Source organism: Passer domesticus, chromosome 6 (assembly GCF_036417665.1).
Source record: "Passer domesticus isolate bPasDom1 chromosome 6, bPasDom1.hap1, whole genome shotgun sequence".
NCBI classification, from domain to species: Eukaryota; Metazoa; Chordata; class Aves; order Passeriformes; family Passeridae; genus Passer; species Passer domesticus.
In genome coordinates, this window is record NC_087479.1 from 17,591,164 (window position 1) to 17,610,707 (window position 19,544).

Here is a 19,544-nt window from a genome sequence, read left to right on the forward strand (position 1 = left end):
GCCATGTTCTGCAACATTCAGGCCTTTACAGAGAGCTGTCCAAGTAGTCTTGGGCAGAATCACAGCAGCAAATGTGTTTCCTGAATCAAATGGTAGTTGATTTTGTGAAGTATTCCATTTGTTTGCTACGGTGAACAAAAAATATTTGCTCGTGCGCATTTGATCAAACTATGGGGTTTTGGTTTTAACTGCATTTTTAATTGCAAAATATCAAAAATGTGTTGCACTGATTCAGTGGCATTTTGGGTTAGTTTTCTTCTTCTGTTTGGTCCATGAGGATAGTGCTGAAACTGGTGCTGAAACCTTATGGAAAGAGAGGTCATGCTGGACAAGAAAGCTCATATTTTCCTTTGGTTCCCCTCCAGTCTTGGGAACATGTCATGTTGGTTAACAGGAAAGTTTTCTATTTATATAAACATTTTCTGGGGGTTTTTTTACCCCCATCATTGTCACTTTCCCCATCAGCATAATTCACTGTACTATTACAATATACTTATCCTAAGTTCCATATTAAACCCACATTCTTCTGTTCTGCAGAAAAAAAAAAAAAAAAAAAAAAAAGGAAGATATGCACCTTAACAGTAATCTCTGAAGATCTGAGGCAATATTCTAATGGATCAGCAGGTACATCTGCAGAGTGGGACTTACCCAACAGGGAAAAGAGGGGGTGTTTCTGATTTCACTGAGGCATGCGCAGAGCTGCTCTGCACCATGGAAACTCTTATCTCAGTCCCTGCAGTGTAAGCAGTGAAGGATGAGGTTGTTTAAATGACACAAATTATCTCTTCATTGGAGTGTGAGGTTGAGTTTTGCAAGCCCAGTGATCAGAGGTTGCAGTAGCTGAGTGTCAGCAGAAGCTCCTGCAGCAAAACTTGACATTGGATGGACAAAAACCTCCCAAATGTACACGCTTTCCAAGGTAACCACCTGTCTTTCTGCAGTTGGATAAAAGCTCTTTGCAGGGCGAGAAAGCAAGGGAGAGAAACAACAAAGCAAAGAGAGAGAAAGCAATCAGTAATCCTGAAATACTTTGCTTGTATTCTGGTAAATCGCCTCTTGAGTTTAATGGGGCCAAAGCTAGATTCTGGGGAGCAACAGAATTGTTCCCAGATATCTGAATGTGAAATTCAGTGTCATGTGAGACTAAATTGAGAGCAACGTTTCTCATCATGCTGCAATCCCTGTTCTTAAACATTCTTGTTTAAAAGAAGGATGTATCAAGACCAGTTACTGATATAGCACCCTGCTTAGTTCAGGTTACTGTTTTATTAATTCACAGTAATGAGCTAATAGGAGATCACAACAAACCTACCCACTTTTGGCACCTCAGGCAGTTCTCCTGTCCTAGTGGAGCTTCACAGGTAATTGATAGTGACACAGCAGAGCCTTCAAACTGTGACTTTGAACTTGTTCAGGTTAGAAAGCACTTTCAAGAGAAGGAGCTGTTTGATAAAACCTACTAAAATTAACATTTTTTTCTTTTTCCCTTGCTTCATTCCCAGTGCTACACTGTCTGTGCTGCGGAGGCCAGGAACTCTGTCAAACAATACATGCTACAAGACTGGAGCCAGAGCAGCCATCTGGAATGAAGGTGTAGTGCTGGCAGAGAGGAAGGTGAATCCTACTAGATACTCATATGATTCTGTAGGATATGGGAAGAAAAGTAATAGGGCAGAGAGTGATTTGAGCCTGAATGTGATCAGTTCTCTTCTTTCCCCCACTAAATGCTAAAAAGTTTGAGCAAAGGTTTTTAAAGCATGAGGTGTTTGGGGATTTTTGTTGGGTTTTTGGCTTTCTTTTCATTAGCTAGTGACTTTAAAAAATAACATTTATGGTCAAAGCAATCAAGAACTCATGTCAAAATTTCTCTGCTCTGCTACTGGTTCAGCCACTGGCTTCATGTGTGACGTCGAGCAGCAAAACCCTTTGAATACTTCAGGTTATTCTTAATAATTATCATCCATGATACAGTATAGCTTCTTGGAAATCAGTGTGACCAGGCTTTACTCAGAACGAGAACTGTTATTTACCCAAACAGCATGCCTGGTGAAGTAATCTGTATGAACCTTTTGTTTTAAAATAACCTTCATTTTATGTTCTGTTTAATATTTTGGCTCTTCCTTTAGGGAAAATGTAAGGGAAATGTGTTTTAAAGCTTATAAACTCCCTCTAGTATATTTGGGAACTGATAAATTCCCTCTATTAAAGTCTAAGTCTAAAGCTAAGACTTTAATAGCTAGAAATTATCTTTGTGCTCATGGCAGAAGGAATCAGGTGTAGGTAAGCACATCAGCTGCCAGATTTATCTAGTGCTTTTTCTGTTAATGTTTTTTCAAATGACAGTAACCTAACATTTTAGAGAATGATTGCTTTACCAAATAGTGCAGGGTGATGAGAATGGAAGTCGAGAACAAAGCTGCTGATGCTATGGATCAGCTGCCCACACTTTACACCTTTCAGGGCATTTCACTCCAGTCTGTTTCTAGATTAGTCTTGAGAACTGAGTTGGTGTTGGAGGCTTATCCTCACTGATCAATCATCATTGATCTTCCAGATTCCAGGTTGTGTGTGCCAAGACAAATTTCTGGTGTGACCAAAACCACAGTCAAGTGAGCATTACTAAGAGTTCCCTTCCAAAGTGCCTTCCTGATCTGAACTTGAACACTAGAGTAGATACACCTTTCAGTGGATACTGAATTAGCAGTAAGTATTTGTGGAATGTACCCATTATAGGACTGTGCTTGCGCTGCTAAGTGTAGAGGAAGCATCTCCAAAAACAGCCTCTGCACTCTAAACCTTCCCTAAGGCCTCTGAAGCAGAGGAAATCTGCACTTATCTGTCATCTTGGTTAATTCAAACAGCAGTTATTTGGAACAAATTGTAATCACTCCTTCCCATAATAAACACAGATATTCAGATTGCCAGATGGAGCTGAATGAGCGACAGCCTAATTATGCCTTACCAAAATAATAATAAAAAGCTAAAGTGGAAATATTTCTGCCCCTCACCTACAGTTAGAGTTAAAAAGGAAAAACATATGAGAATATGAGGAATGAGACCTCAGACTATGTAGCATTTGAGCCATGGATTGCACCACGTTGAGCCTTAATATGGTGTAGCAGAGAAGTGTGGTATTTACATAGAAGGTGTATGGTGCAGAATTATCTATCATGTCCGTGCATGTTCAGTGTTTATTCAATTTTCTCAAAAGACCTTTGACTCAGTAGTCTTAATTAGAAGTACCTTCTCATTGACTAATTACTGGTATTTATATTTAAAACTCATAAATTCTCAGAGTGATAAATAACCAAGACCATTGAACCAAGAGAATTTATGGAGTACAAAACATGACCCTTTCCTAAGTGGAGCTACAACTGCAGTAAGCAAAATGTCTTGGGGTTAGCTAGAAATCTGCACAAAATCCAGTATTGCTAATGGCTTTGCCTCTTCTGCTTTATTTGTCTGATTTGACAGAGGGTTTATTTTCATTGCAATGATGCAGTTTCTCAGCAGCTTCTGTTTCTGTGTCTGCTTTAGATAAAAAATATCTGGTCTCATTGGCAATTCTTTGTCCTCTGTGAGAACTACCATGCTCTGAGACACACAAAGAATGAGGGAAACTTTCATGTTTACTATGGAACACCATTTGTGATGAAGTTTTCAGAAGAAGAGTGGTGGAGAAAACCACTGCAAACAATGGGCCATTGAGTGTCTCTATGTTGTTGAACTGTACAGGAGCCAATGAGGAATATTACTCTGAGAGCAAACTTTCAGACTGATCCAGACACGCAGGACAGGGCAATGTCTGGAAAAGCAGTCAATGAGACTGACTGAATATTCCAAAGGGTTTGGGTTTTTTTGCAAATCGAGTATCTGTACCATGAACCAAAGGCAATAAGTACATCTTCAAGGTGCTGATATGTAAGAAGGCTATATCTAAATGCAGTACTGATGTCTATAGTATGTAACTGTGCATAAACAATGAAATAATCTCTCTGTCTTGTCAAGAGGTGCATGTATTGCTCTTGGCCATATTAACAATACAGAGGGTGTAGGCTAGAGCCTGGAGGAAACTGCTGTTTCTGGATAACCCTGCTCTACTTCTGAACAGGGAGAGCTTTCCTCAGAGCAGATATTGCCACATGCTCATCTCAGCAGACTCTTTCAAGCCTCAGTGAGCCCTAAGGCTCCTCAACAAGGAGGAGCTGACAGTAAAGCACTGGTTTCTTAGGCGAGCTCTCTTTGTGTCCTTGCTGTCTTACCTGCACACATTAATCGTCTTGCCATTTCAGGAATAATTCCTTTTGTATAATTCAATTTCAGGTGTTGTCTAGGTATGGTGGTATGCTGGTGCATATATAAGGAAACCAAAACGTCTTCTCTTTTCTAAGATGGTAGAAAGAAATAATGAGTCACCATTTGTCTCTTAAACAGAAGTTAAGAACTTCTGACTTCAGGGGTTAACAAAGACAAAAGTCTTATCTTTTTTTTTTCCCTCCTTTTTTTTCATATTTCCAATTTGTTCTTTTTATCTTAGTTAGATGACAGCCACTTTATGCCTCAGGCTCCTTCATGTCTCTGTAAAACAGCTATAAAAAATTGCAGTCTGACTTTTCTCATCAACAAAAATCCCCTTCATCAGATAAATTGCTACCTTGACCAATACTCCGAGTGACAGCCAGCATCCTGGGAGAACAGGAAGGGGATGAGAAACATGGGGACATTTGCAGAGGTAGGGTAGAATCTCCATATAATTTACCATCCACCTTACTCTCTCCATACTGCAGAAGACAGCTCTGCTGTAGTTTGCCCAACATGGGATGGACCATCCTGAGGACCCCATATCCCAAGGTCACAGCAGTAGCAGACACAAACCAAAAGCTTCTTTTGTTTCTCTGCTGTGCTTCTCAGGGGTGGTTTGCCAATAGAATTTTTCAGTGATATACCAAGGTTTCAACATCCTTGGGACAGTGCAAGGAACAGTGAAAATGCACTGCCTGTAGCCATAACCAAAATCCATGTCTCAGAGCAGTTCTCAAAATTACACATTTCACTGAATTATATACTTCACTCTAAGATCAGCTTCAAATAAGGAGACAATCATGCTCCTCTTGCAGCTTTCCCCACTTTCCCAGTCCTCAGGCATAGCAGCTCAGGCCCATGCATCTGCTTGTCAGCCATCTTCCCTGCTGTTCTGTGCCCCAAACCTGGAAAATAAAAGGTGCAAAAAAGGGCAAATGAACTCATATCAGCTCAGTTTCCATAGGGGAGGTAATAGAAGGGCAGAGGAGGGGGTGCCTTTATAAATGAATTGTGGTTGGCAGTGTTTGTGGTACTGCTGCTGCACAGGGAAGGTTCTGCCAGCTCTCCCTAGGCTATATTCTTCAGTGGTGAAAAATTGCTAGAGGCCAAAATAAGTAATCAGAAAGCTAAGCCTCCAAGGGCAGAGGTTTGGTTGTGAGGTGCACTGTGGTATTTGTCCATCTGTACTTTAAGGGTCTCTAGATTTTGAAAAACTGTAGGTGTGATTCCTTATGCTGGTAGAGACCCCCACAATATTTAAATTAATTTGGAGAAGAGATGTAGTAATACCCTATGACTCATTCTCCAAGTTTAGGGCATAACCATGATTAGGCATTTTCAACACCCTTTGCAATGCATACTGTGATGTCATTTCAGGTTCACCACTTGTGTCCCACCCAGTGAACTGTAAAATTCTAGATGCTGAAAGATCTGTGCTCTCTGATAGGCAAGACAGGCTCTTGGGAAGGCACTGGAGAATGCCCATTGCAGCAGCTGGGGGGACCTGAGAAAAGTATTTAAGACTTATTTGTCTCAAAATTTTTAATGATGATGCATTTCTATTCATAGCATTCTTCTACAACCCTGTCATAAATTGAAGATGAGGATGCAGTAAAAGTTATTGACTATTTCACTACATATCTTCATGTAAGCAAGAAAAAAATGTATTTCAGAAATTTTGTACAATAAAAAATGCATGTAATTTATTAGGTATTCTAATGAATTGTGTTGCTATGAGAGTTCTGAAAAAGCATAAATTGTCTTCTGGTTTAAAATCAAGTATATTAACATATATAAGGGCTTGTTAGTGAGCACAGAATTTCAAATTGCTTTAAGAAAAGGAAGTGTTGAGTCTTCATAAAAGATCTTCAAGGTAGGCTGCTTTTGCCAGTTACTCTGAAAGGAGAGAATCTGAGGAGCATGAGGGCTGTGCAAGTTGCTCATTTGCTTAATTCTGAAGAGAAGACAGACTTAGTCTTGTATTTTGACCAGTACTTTTTCAGCAATTTTAAAGTATACCCCCCCAGCATTAAAGTGTTATCCTGTCTTAGAGATTCAGGAGGTATAAGGGCATGGAAATTCAGCTCCCAGGTTCAGTTTGGCTGTCAATATGTGGAACAGTTGTGTGTCAGAACACTTCTGATCCTTGCTCTAGAGCAGAAAGCCAACCACATTCTGGGCTGCATCACAAGCAGCATGGCCAGCAGGTCAGTGCAGGTTATTTCCCCCTCTAGTCCACTCTGGGGAGACCCTGAGTAGAGTACTGTATCCAGCTTTGGGACTCCCAGCAGAGGAAGGATTTGGTCCTGTTGGAGCAAGTCCATAGGAGCACTACAAAGGTGATGAGAGGTCTCGAGCACCTCTCCTCTGGAGACAGGCTGAGAGTTGGGATTGCTTAGCCTGGAGAAAAGAAGGTTGTGGGGACACCTTCTAGCACCTTCCAGTACCTAAAGAGGCCTAAAAGAGAGACAGAGAGGGACATTTTACAAGGGCATGCAGAGATAAGGACAAGGGGTAATGGCTTTAAACTGAAAAATGGCAGGTTAAGGCAAGATATTAGGAAGAAATTGTCTACTGTGAGGGTGGTGAGGCACTGCCACAGGTTGCCCAGAGAAGTTGTGGGTGCCCCAACACTGGAGGTGTTCAAGACCAGGTTGGGTGGGACTTGGAACAACCTGGCCTGGTGGAAGATGTCCCTGCCCATGGCAGTGAGGTTGGAACTGGAAGATTTTTGAGTGCTTATTATCCAACCAGAGCTGTACAGCTCAAATATCACATTTTCTGTTGTGTTTGTCGTGCTAAAGTGTCATGGAAATAAGAATAGTTACTGAATGACAGGTCAGAAAATTAATTCTGGACAAACAAAAGATTTTCTTTCTTTCTTTAGAGATGGGACATGCTGAGACTGTCATTCAAGCCCTTGTAAGTAAGAAATATCCAGACATACTATTTACTGCTTATGTCATGTCCAAATCTTCCCATACTGAAAGGATCCTGCTTAAGCATTATGGTTCATGTGGCAGTTAGTTCCTACACTTTACTTACCTGGCTGGAAGCACTGTCAACCAACGTTTTGGATGAATAATGTAACAAACTTAAACCATGCCCTCTGGCAAAAAACCAACTTTCCAAGGCAAATGGGATGAATCATCGATAAAAATGTTTAGAATGTTTAAAAGTATGCCTGAAACCACCCCTGCATAAGCTTCCTTTAGCAAATCAGAAACTATAGTAGGATTATGAAAGCTAGGCCATGTGTCTAAGTTCTTCAAAGTCAGTTATTACTGACTGCTACTTGACTAGATGACATCAAAATGACTTATCAAATAGATAGGGAAAGAAGCTAGGGAAAAACTGGCATTAACTGAGGTCTACATGTCTGCACCCTTGTTCCAGGATAGAGAGCTAAACAGCATAGAAGCTTGGTGGTTGGTCCTTTTTGGTGTATTTTGATGGCCAAGGGCATTGCAGAGGAGCTCTAATGCCCCAATAAGCCTCTGCTTCTCATGCACATTGCTACATGTGAGTTCTGCTGGCAAGGGATGAATTCTACTAGGTATCACAATTCACCCTGAAAACTGAAGAGGCTGAACTAATTTCTTTGATCCTGCTTTGCCTACCACCCTTGCAACACTGAATAAGTTGGTATGTTGTGGTTATCTGTAGGATGAGACAAACAAGACTGCATGAGTGGCTAGGTCTTTTTAAACACTGTATTTCTGAAAACCAAGAAGAGCAGCAAATACCTTCTCTCTGTAGTGTGCACACTCCTGCCTTTGAGGAAAGGAGGAAAGAAGAGTCAACACAGCACCCACTTTATTAGGTAAGCTTATTTCACTGTCAAAAGTATTCCAGTCATGATAATATTATACAATCACATTAAGAAAAATATTGTTCCTATTTCAAAGACTGTCTCATAAGGATGATCAATTGTAAAATCCTCCCTGTGCTTTTTTTAAGAGAAACTATCCATGAAAGAAGGAAGAAGAAAGGAGTTAGCTGCACTAGTGACTGGCTGCAGTCATCTTTCAGCCCTGTTGCTCTCCAGCAGGTGAAGAGGTTGGCAGTGGGGACTGCTGTTTTCTGTGCTCTAAAGGGACACTGAGCATGATGTGCTAACCTGGAGAAGCCATACCAGCTTTCAGGTATACTTTACAGATGTTTTCTATATCAGCAGAAAATTGTGAGCAGTTTTCCTGATGTTTGAAATTATGAAGAAAATGTTTTGCTCGTTCTGAATCTATGGAACGTGCACAGTAATGTGCATTTGTTGGGCAGGTCGTGGCTGCTACACAAAAGCTTCCTCTTCCCTTTGCAGCACGGTTGAAGTATGATGCTGGAAAAAGGCACTGGTGTAGATGGAAGTTCCAGCAATAAATATTGAATATTCTTTATACATTGCCCAGAAGAGAAGGTGAGTTTATTTCTTGAAGCATGTGGAAAACACTTCAGCACAGCACCAGTGCCCATCATCATAAAGCTGCAGCTTTAGGCAGCACTTTTTTCTTGATGATCATAATTCAAAGCTACAAAGAGTTTTTTTAGACTATCTGACAACAGTAGCAGAAGCTTAGCAGGAGCAGGAGCTCTTAGATGCCCTAGAGCTTTCTTTTGAGCAGGAAATCAAGAAAAGTGTCATGTCTCGAGCTCCTTGTGTTTGATGATTTCCCTGACCTTGCAACATAGTCCAAGAGAAGAAATATCAGCTGTGTCCATCTGCAAGATAGCATTAAAGGAAATAAGAAGGATACATCTTTTTAGCATTTTTTGGACATATATAGGATGCAAATTATTTTGATAGTATCAGTAGTAATGCTGTGTCCCACAATCACTCTTCTGCCCAAGTAAATAGGCGTAATTTCTGGATGTGTCTGCAGACAGGGACTGATTTTCAGAATGTGGGATAGACCTTGTACCTTCTATAAACAGATTTATATTTTGCTAGAGTTGATTTGATGGGATTTGCATCAGGGCTTGTGCTGTTGGGTCAGTACTGAAGCAGCACTGTCCACTCTGATGTCCTCCGACTCTGGCCTCTGGGGTTTCAGAACTAATTAATGCATCTCGTCAGCTGGGAGAGATGTTGGGCCAGAGTTTTGTGGGTGGATTTCCTCCCAGCTGCTCTGCGAAATTTGCTGTCTCTGAACTGTGCTAGAATGTCTGTGCTAAGAATTACTAGTAAATTCTAGGCAAAAACTACAAGTGAGGAATCCTCCCCAGTTCCCAGAGTTACAGGGCTGACAGCAATGAGTTCATCATGTCAATGCACTTCATCTAAGCAGAATTTATTCTTTTCCTCATCTGGTCATGAGAGAGGCTCAGGTTTTTTCTGTTTGTGCAAAAATTGTGTCAAAGCCAAAAAAAAAAAAAAAAGAAAACTGCCCTGCACGTATCGAGTGTGTTGGGGTGCATGTGGTTACATTTGGAATATGACCACATGTGCACTCATGCTCTGAATACTGCCCAGCATGCTCCTTCTTCTGCCAAGAAGCAGCTAGAAGCAAATTTTTTCTCAGGTATTGGTTTTGTTAATCATAATGAGGGTATGTGGATGGTTTCAAAAATATTTATAAAATCCCATTGCAGTGGGACAATGAAGTTGTTCAATGCCAGTGAGATACTGCATAAACAAAGCAGCTGTTGGTGGAGCAGAGGATCAACATCTCCAAAAGCTGGAAGCTCAGGCATTCCATCCTCTCCAGAATTAAACTGTACTCCAGACTGGTAATGTACAAATAGGCCATCGTTCCACATTTTCATAATTTCCCTTTTGAGCATGTTACATGTGCTTGTTCTGGAGTCCGCATTCAAAAGCAACATATGTGCAAGACACACCCAAAGAGCAAGAGCTTCCATCTCCTACTGTACTGTAGCAGATGGCTTCTTTGGGATTTTCATGCAAAAAATACAACTGAATACACTGGGATTCCTATCTCATGTCCCCTACAGATCCACAGGCTAGGAATGAAGAAGGAAATATAATGTGACTGCTCACTGCAGCCCTGACTGCCTTGTGCTTCACTTGTGATGATTCATGAGGACTGTCTTGGTGGTGCAGTTCTAATCTAGGGGTTCCAGACAAAACCATAGCTACTGGCATTTGGACAACTGACCCCATAAGGAGAGGGGATAATCTCCAGTGCCATGGCAGTAATTGCCAGCTGCTTTTTTATTTTTTTATTTTTTAGTGGGAAAACCATACATATAGACAATGCTTTGTTTGACGACAAAAACATTTAGAAACATGCCCAACAAGACAACAGCGTTCAGCATGTTAAAATAATCTCCTTCTATTCAGTAGCTTGGCATAGATCTCATTACCTGCTGCATCAGGTCACATCAGCTGATGTGTGTGCTGCCTGGCATGATGTGCACAGCATGAAAGCAACTGACACAGCATTGCCTCTCCCCAGCACAGAGATGGGGAGCATTGGATGCTCAGACAACAACTGATGAAGTTATTAAATCCTCTCTGTCACCTGCAGCTAGGCAAATGACCAAATTCTCTGAAGAATCTTCATTTAATAGCAAATTTTTATTGTTGTGCTGGCTTGAGGACAGGGTTTTCTTGCAGAGCACCTCCACTGCCACTGCATCAGAAACTCATGTTGGGCTGTTGAGGGCTGAGTGCCCCAGAGACAGCCAGGCAGTGAGTGTGGGAAGCATGCACATACTGCAGGGTGTGCAAGGCCATTCCCACTGATTTAAGTAGTTATAGTCCTCTACAAAAATATTAACATGGCAGGTATAAAACCAAAAGCTTCATGGCTATCCACAGATATTGAGAGATTTGCACTAACTTCTTAAACCATAATGCTAAACCATTGCAGAAAATAAATTTTCTGAAAGCTGGGCTAAGAGGGCACATTTCAAAAATAAAAAGCTTGGGAAACTCATTGAGATAATGAGCTGTAGGTGATTAACCCAATCACTCTTGAGGTCACCAGCAGTATTAGAGCCATAATCCCATTGATTTAGATTATTGTACAGTTTTTTATTTCAGTAACTTCTAGGCTGTATGTTTTTATGTTATGTCTTACTCTTGCTTGATGGTGTGTAAGGCCTCACCAGAAATCAAGGGTGAATATTGTTCAAGCAAAGAAAATTGTACCTCTCCTTATCACACGAAGTTATTTCCAGACTCTGTAAAATTTCAAATTTCAAACTTGTGTCTGGAAACTCTGGAGAAATTGTGGCAAGTTTGGAAAATAGAAAAAAGGGGTGCTCCTGCTGTCCTCCCCCCGTGTATTTGCCTCTCCGGGCAGCGTGCCTGACTCGCTGTGCAGCTCCCTGCTGCCAGCCCTTGTTTTGTGCTCCGGAGGTCATGAAAGGAAGCTGGTGTTTTTCTAATCATGACCACCAGGTTCAGAACAGGGGAAGAACAAAGATGGGGAGACATTGGAGAGATAATGTTGGGCTACTGCAATGGCTCTAATGGCTATTTTACACTGAAGAATGAATTGAGGCTTCATAGTTGGAAGCTGGAAGAGGGTTGTGGCAGAATTGCTGTGAAAGCCTGAGGAGACCTAGTGACTGAATGCACATGTAAAGCAGAGTAATGATGCAGTCTCCATGGCAGCATCTCAGAATTGTACAGTAATATTTTGAAATGTAATATAGATTCTAATTTTTCAGTCTTAACCCATCAAATCAGTTTTCCTATAAATACCCACGCTATCCAGTCTCCCAAAGAACTAAGGCTGACAGTTATTTTAAGCCTGCCCAACCAAAGACAAAAATGCAATTTCCATTCCCTGCCAAAATGCACTCCTTCAGTTAGGAGAGCAGAAGGATTTTGATTTTAGGCAGGCGAAATCAAGGAAATACAGAAATTACAGGAGGAACATGATCTCTGCTTCCTCGTATATCTGGATTATGGGAACCTTCAATTGCCAGCATCTGAAAACACTGAAACTCTGTGGGCATGTAGGTAGGAAATCTTCTTACCATGACTGGCTACACCACCAATCAACTCAGGGCACAAAAGGGCTGCTGAATCTGTCTGAAGCCACTGGTGTTCACCGTGGTGTGTAACTCAGAGCACATCTGAAAAGAGAGTGGCTGCATCTGCAGACAAAAACTACAGGCTTAAATAGACACCTAGCGAAACAAGCCCCAGGTGCTCTGCTGAACCCACTAGTGTCTCAGTATGTGCCTTTGTGTCTCAGGAAGCTGATGCTGATCCCAGGTAACTGGGAGCAAGTGTGAACACCCAAGGAAGCAAGTGAATGTCCTCAGTGATGGTTGTCTGGTCTCCATAATAACAGCTGGATTCCATTCAGCCTAAGAGCTTGACCGAGAAAAGATGCTCCAATGAATACTAGTCGTGATCTATGGCTCCACCCGACTTCATCCTCTGTTGAGGAAGTTCACAATGATCTTATGAGAGCTGCTGAAAAGTTGTCAAAGTTGTTGATTATCAAAGAATGGCAAGGGTGAGGATGGTTAATGGGGTTGTATTGGATGGTGTGGGACCTGAGTAGGACATAAATGGTATGGAATAAGGGGTGGATTGTGCAGATTTTGGCTGGGGTAAAGTTAATTTTCTTCACAGTAGCTAATATGGAGCTATGTTTTGGATTTGGCTGAACAGAGTGCTAATAATGCAGAGATGTTTTTGTTCTTGTTGAGCAGGGCTTACACAGAGGCAAGGCCTTTTCTGCTTTCCTGCTATAACACTGGCAAGGATGTTGGGGGTGTGTGGGAGGCTGGGAAGAGACATAGCTGGGAGAGGTGACCCAGACTGACCAAAGGGATATTCCAAAGCATGTGACATCATGCCCAGAACATGAAGTGAGGGGAAGAAGGAGGGCAGTGGGGGACATTTGGGGTGATGGCCTTTGTCTTCCCAAGTCACCATTACATGTGACAGGACCCTGCTCTCCTGGAGATGGCTGAACACCTGCCTGCCCATGGGTAGCAGTGAATTAATTCCTTGTTGTGCTTTGCTTGTGTGTGTGTGGCTTCTGCTTTCCCTATTAAGCTGTCTTTATCTCAACCCATGAGTTTTCCAGATTTTATCATTCTAATTCTCTACCCAGTCCTGCTGATGTGGTAGTGAGTGAGTGTCTCTGTGGGGCTTGGTTGCCAGCTGGGGTGAAACCACAACAAAAGTTATAATGGGAAAACATGCCCTTATTCATCACTGTGCAAATGTAATTATTATGCAAAGAGGTATAACTCATTTTGAAATTACTTGGATTTGTGGTATAGCTCTATATACACATTCTACTGAGTCTGAAATATTTGCTTGATCATCCCAGACTAGGTTTTCTAACCCCACTCCCATTTTCACCTTGTGTGCAGAGCACTTGGATATCTTAACCCTGGACTGCTCTTACAGACTGGCTGCTTTGAAGACCAGATATGAAAAGGTTTGGACAGACATAAAGTAGTGTCCCCTGTAAAAATCAGAAACCCAGTCTTATCCTCTGATGGAAAGCAATGGGCTAAAATCTGCCAGTCAGGCATGACAGCTCAGACCCATGCTAGAATTACTAATTAAAAAAAATAAGTTACTCATGCTCTTGGCAAGTTACATGTATTGCCATCTGTAGTAGCAGTTACATAAGTGGTGCCAGGATTTCTTTAGGAATTGAGAGCATTTTATTCTTTCCAATCCTCAGAGACACATTAAGGTGTTGCTAACAGCTTTGTTGCTAATTACACTTACAACTAAAGAAACATGAAATAAATAAGTATAGCATGAGACAATGACAAGGAATGTCAGATAAATAAGAGAATAATCAATAAACAAGTATTTCTAACAATTATCTTTGTGGAAACTGGAAACTCTGATTTTCAAATGGGGAGATACCTACTCAGTGATGCAGGTGCTGTGCCAGCTTGCAAATAAATAAGAAAGAAGGGTCTGGCAGATACTTGTCTGTGTGAGGTGTTGGGATTCACTCCATCCAGAATCAAGCTCAGGATAAAACATGGCATCTGGATAAGAAAGAGCAGGAAATTGCACAGCTGTTTCAAGACAGTGCAGCAATCATTGCCCAAATTCAGGGATCCAGTGTTGGCCGTGATGCTTTAGAGATGTCCCTTGGTCTCCCAGAGGTCCCAATTCTATCTGCTGGCCCTGTGCAGGTGCTCCATCCCACTGGCACCACGTCCCAGGCCCCAGGAAAGGAGGCAGGAGGGGTGAAATGCAAGTGCATGGTGAAAAGTGAAAACAACCTGATCATATGGAGGTCACTGACTGGGATGTGGGGGCAGCACAGATAACCATCAGCACCAGCTGATAGATTTCACCTGGGGAGAAAGAAGAGGAGGAGGAGGAGGAGGAAGAGGAAGAAGAACGCTCATGGTACTGCATTTAAACGTGAGCCAAAAGCTCACCCACGGTCATTTTCAGGCAGAAAATTTAGATATGGTCTTCAGTCTTTTCTATTTGTACCACAGATGGTGAATATATTACCCAGCTTGTCCTATTTTTCAGCTGTGACTGTAAGTTTTCTGCACATATTCGTGCCTTTGTAGAGGCTCCTGGTGCAGGTGTTAATTCTCCCCAAAATCTGAGCTGATTGGGAGCTACAATCACACCCTTAGGGATGAAAAAGTGGAAATGTTGGAAAAGTGGGAAGGTCACAATTTCAAAAACAACTCCATGTCCCTCCTGCTTCTTAATAAGTCATATTTTTAAAATCTTATTTCTCTACAGGGGTTGATTCTACCTTGTTATTTGTACAGCTTCTGGTATCATCAAGTACAAATGTGGAACCCTTGGCATTACCATTGTACAAATTCTTAAAAAAATGTTCTTAAAGACAAAAAAGATTTTTTTTTCTCTCTGTTTATATCTTAAGATCATCTCTCTGACATGTTTTATAATTAAAATATATATAGCAGAAACAATGACTAATTAGAAAAAAATTACAGGTTTATGCCTTTCTGTATAAAACATTAAAAACTGCAACAAGCAAAGATGTTTCATAGTTCCAGAAATACAATTATATATTATTTCTTAATCGTCAATTATATATTAATTTCTTAATTAATATGCTCAGTCAGAAAAGTCAGTCAATCAAAGCAAACCTTAGCTCCCACTTTAACATTAAAACCTAAAAAAGGGTATGTTGATTTAAAATAAGCAGGCACACCCTAGAGGAAAGCATGAAATGCCACAGTTTCATATGGGACTGTATTTAATATGATAATATCATGTGAAATATAATGCAGAAAATACCATTAATACTAATTTTTTTAAAAACCCTTTTCTAAAAAGTGCTGCCTATTTTGTGTTTATACATATTTTAGGAAGGGATTTATTGTTCAAAAAAGAAAAGCAGTGAAAATTTATCCCAGGTTTTAGCTGTTGAAAGTACAGTGCAGAATTCAAGGGAGACAAATATATGCATTTTTGGTTGGCGGGGGCTTTTCTAATGTGTGACATGTGAGCCTTAGAGAATTGTTTATTTTAGGACAAGTCAAGGACTGAATCACAGGGAGTCACTTTTTATTTTGTTTTATTCACTTCTCTCTGGAGAGATGCCAGGGCCGGCAGGGCTCCTGTGTGTGGCTGCTGCTGCCTCTCATTGCAGGCTGGCTCCCAGCCCACAGGGCCAGGCACCATCGCTGTGCCACTGCCCAGCCCGTGCCACTGGGCCCTCTAATTCATTCATGGAGCTTAAATGTCTCTTTTCTGTTTCAGGCAACTCCTCTGGGCCCCTTCAGGGATGGTGGGGACAGTGTTGGGCGCTTCCCCGTGTGTGTCCCTCTGCCCTCCCTGCAAGAGGGGATGAGGTGTTCCAGCCCTCTCATCCCTCCTCCTCCTGCAGCACCCTCTGCCCTTCACACAACCTCTGACACCCCACGTGTGCCCATCTCTGCTGCCCTGTAGCTGCAGCCAAGTGCCCTTTCTGGCCACAGCACTGTGGGCAGCACCAGACACTCCTCTTGCTTCCAGATCCCTACAGGCTTTCCTGGTGAAATCAATCAGTGCCCATTGACCACAAGTTTCCTACAGACCCAGGGTGCCTGGCTCAGGTGGGGTTTGCATTTTTGGCTTGCTTATTCCTACTCTGGGCTTTGGGCTCTGGGAACAGCCCAGGGAGAATTGGCTGTGTTTGGAATTCCATGTCTCTGGTGGAGATGCAGCATTCAAGCATTAATTTGTTCTGCATGAATTTGCACAGGAGGCAAGCACAGAGGTCAGATTCTGCCACGTTGAATCATGAGGGCCTCTTAGTTCTGCCTGCCTGCCTGCCTGCTGATCAAGGTTAATAAGAGCTGGCAAGCTCCAGAGGCCCAGTTACACTGCTGTAACATCTTTCAAAGGCAACACAGAATACCAAGAGTAAAATCAACTCTGTTGGTCTCACTGGAGCTACATTTGCTTGCCTCAGTTGTCAGTTTATCTATTAATAAACAGATAAACCTGTTGCTAAAATAAACTACATTTTGTATATCAACATTGATTTAGGCTGAAACTGCATTTAAATACGGATCAAAAGCATTTAACTAACAGACTGCTGACTTGTGTTGTGCTTTCTGTATTGCACCTCCAAAATCTGCAGTGCAAAGAAAGTTTTAGAATTGAATCAAATCTCATTCTCCTGTGGCTGATACCAGACACCCTTGTGACATGAGGTCTTCAGAGATCAGTCGTCCCTTCACAATACAGATGTTGCAAAAAAACCCTGTAATTAAACAGAATTCTTGCTCCATCAAATAAGTTTACACAGTGACTTCTGTGGTTCAGTATGGCTCAAAAAGACAACCCTGTGCTTCACACCTGAGCTGAGCTCCTCAGAGTCTGCATTGCTGAGCTGCAGCCCAGTGAGCCAGCCCATGTTCTCCCAATGACAGCAGCATCCAAGTTCAAGAGCCCCTTATCCACTGCCTGTGTCCTGCACACTCAAAAGTCACAAGCCCCTAAGTTTTGTTACTGGTTTTTGGTGTTTGGCTACTGACCATGCCTAAAATTACTTCCTTGGTACATGGATGTACATCCCCATGCTTATCTCACTTCTGCACTTGGATTAGAAATCAGAATCTCTTCAGTTTAATCCCCATGAACCGTGCATCCACTGCCTGGCAGAGTTAGCACAGATAACTGCTGCCCTGAGGGCAGGATACAATTTAGATTGATTAAATTTCAAACCAGTAGCAGTTTTGCTGAGTGAAGAACAGGGAGGAATCATTGACATTTTCTAGAGACTGTAACAACAATTTTAGTATTGTTTGTGCTTTAACAGAACAAATCCACTGCCTGTTCTGAAAAGGATGGCTCAGATGTTTAAGTTCAAAGTGGGTGCTGAGCTTTGAGTACTGGGTTTGCATTGAAATGCTTTCAGGGGTGAAAATTAGATTTCTGTAATGGAGTGAAAATTAGATTTCTGTCACCCCTTCTCAACATTTCTGCCTAGGAGGATTCTCCTCCTCAGCCTACTGTCCAGCAGGAATCCTGTTGGGGGGTGTTTCGAGTCCCAGTGCAAAGCAGCAGAGTCCATCTATGTAAAGTAAGCCAGGTCTTGCATCCAGAGGATGGGGAAGATGGCAGCAAAAATACCATGTGGGAATTCCCAACAGAGTACCTGAGGGCCAGCTGCCCTCACCCTGACACCAAGACAGGGCAAGAGGATAATCCCCTGGGCTTCATGAGGCTGAGAGGTGTATTTTCACCTGCTGGGCAGAAATAGCAGCACCAAGTGATTGCACAGCAATGAAGCTCTGGGGGAGGGGATCCATGCTGCTGGGTCAGCTGCTCACCACTGACCTCTCAGCCAGGGGCTGCCTGTTGGCTCTCAGATACTGATCCAAATGAAGCATATGAGCCCCAAACCATTTCATGTTGCAGCATTCACAGGCGCTGCCAGCCCAGCAGAGGCTCTGCAGCAATGTCAGGTTACCCAGAGTCTGCGTGGGAGGGAGCAGGGTGCTGCTCTGCACTCAGTGTTAATGCTTTTGCTTAAGCATAATCCAGCTGAAGGTCTTTTCAGTGCAGCAGAGTTCAGTGGAGGACTAGCTGAGTGTGCTGGTTCAGAGGGCACTAATGCAATTGTGTGATTAATTTGCGTCTGCGCTTTTGTCTGCTGCTCAGTGGAGATGGGCAGCAGACCCAGCCACTCCTGCAGTGCTCCCTGTGCTCTCACCGAGATCACTGCTGGCCTCTGAGAGCGCCTTTGGAGCAGGGATGAGTCACTGCCCAAGGGCAAATAGTGAATGCTATGATGGCACTCACGTCTGAAAGACAGTGATGTGGAGCAAACTAGGTAATTTCTTAATAAATATTTATTTCAAGGAAACATATTTGGCTTAATCCTTTTTCCCCTGATGTTAATAAAAGCTATGCATTGACAAAAGGCACTGCAGCATTTGTAACACATTTTGACATCTGTGGATGAAAGGTTCTAAATAATAGCTAAGGATTATGCATTCCTCAGTGGGAACATGAGTTAGCCTGCTGGATAAATTAATAAACACATTGTTATGTAAGTATGGTAAAATGCTGCTGATGCTTGATGATTAAACTTGACAGGCTGACAAAAGGAAACTGAGGATTTGGTTCATTTTACTTTATTTTAGTTTAAATTTTTTAAAAATCTGAATTTTCAAAAATTTGATACATGTAAGGCTTGCTTGAAAAATCTTCAAGTAATTTCAGTTAAAAGACATTAAATTTCCAAATGGACACAACCATATTCAGCTCTGTTTCACAGGTAGATAAATTGAGATATGCAGGAGATCACTAAGACTTCAATATGATGGGATCTGTGAACTACAGGCTGCACCCCTGGTCATTACAAGGTACAGAAAGTGATATTTAATTGTTTTGATCATGCAAAAATCTCAAAATGGTCTCACAAAAAGAAAGGGACATGTAAAAATGTCAGAAAGCAGATATTCTTTGGGTTAGATATTTAATAGCAGCCAAGAAGGTTTACCATGCCCTCTTTGTGGCGTAGCTTATATTTCACCCTAGGTACCACCATGAATGCTGCCAGCATGGGAGATCCCAGGGGGCTCTTTTGGCTGTGTGGGTGGGACCCAGGTCCCTGGCTCAGGGGGCTTCCCCATTAATCCCACCCAGCTGTGTTTTCCCTTGGGGACACTGAGCAGCATTGCTGGCAGGAGCTAAAGCCTGTCCTTGCACTCCAGCCCCAGCAGCAGCTCTGCTTTGTGCTGCTGTACTTTAGCCAAAGACCTTTCTTTCTCTCTGCTTTCATTGACATCCCTGATCTGATCACAAGCATTTGTACAGTGGTCCTCACACTGGTACTTGAGCATCATTT

General features: G+C 42.1%; 1 long non-coding RNA gene across 1 annotated transcript; it reads left to right on the forward strand.

The window, feature by feature from the left end:
* The first annotated feature begins 758 nt into the window (after positions 1 to 758).
* LOC135302760 (uncharacterized) lies at positions 759 to 15,559 on the forward strand. Its single transcript, XR_010364310.1, has 9 exons — positions 759 to 919; positions 1,503 to 1,614; positions 2,555 to 2,703; positions 5,872 to 5,949; positions 7,190 to 7,224; positions 7,969 to 8,125; positions 8,263 to 8,447; positions 8,621 to 8,716; positions 9,889 to 15,559. It is a non-coding gene; the product is annotated as an uncharacterized LOC135302760 (long non-coding RNA).
* The last annotated feature ends 3,985 nt before the right edge of the window (positions 15,560 to 19,544 follow it).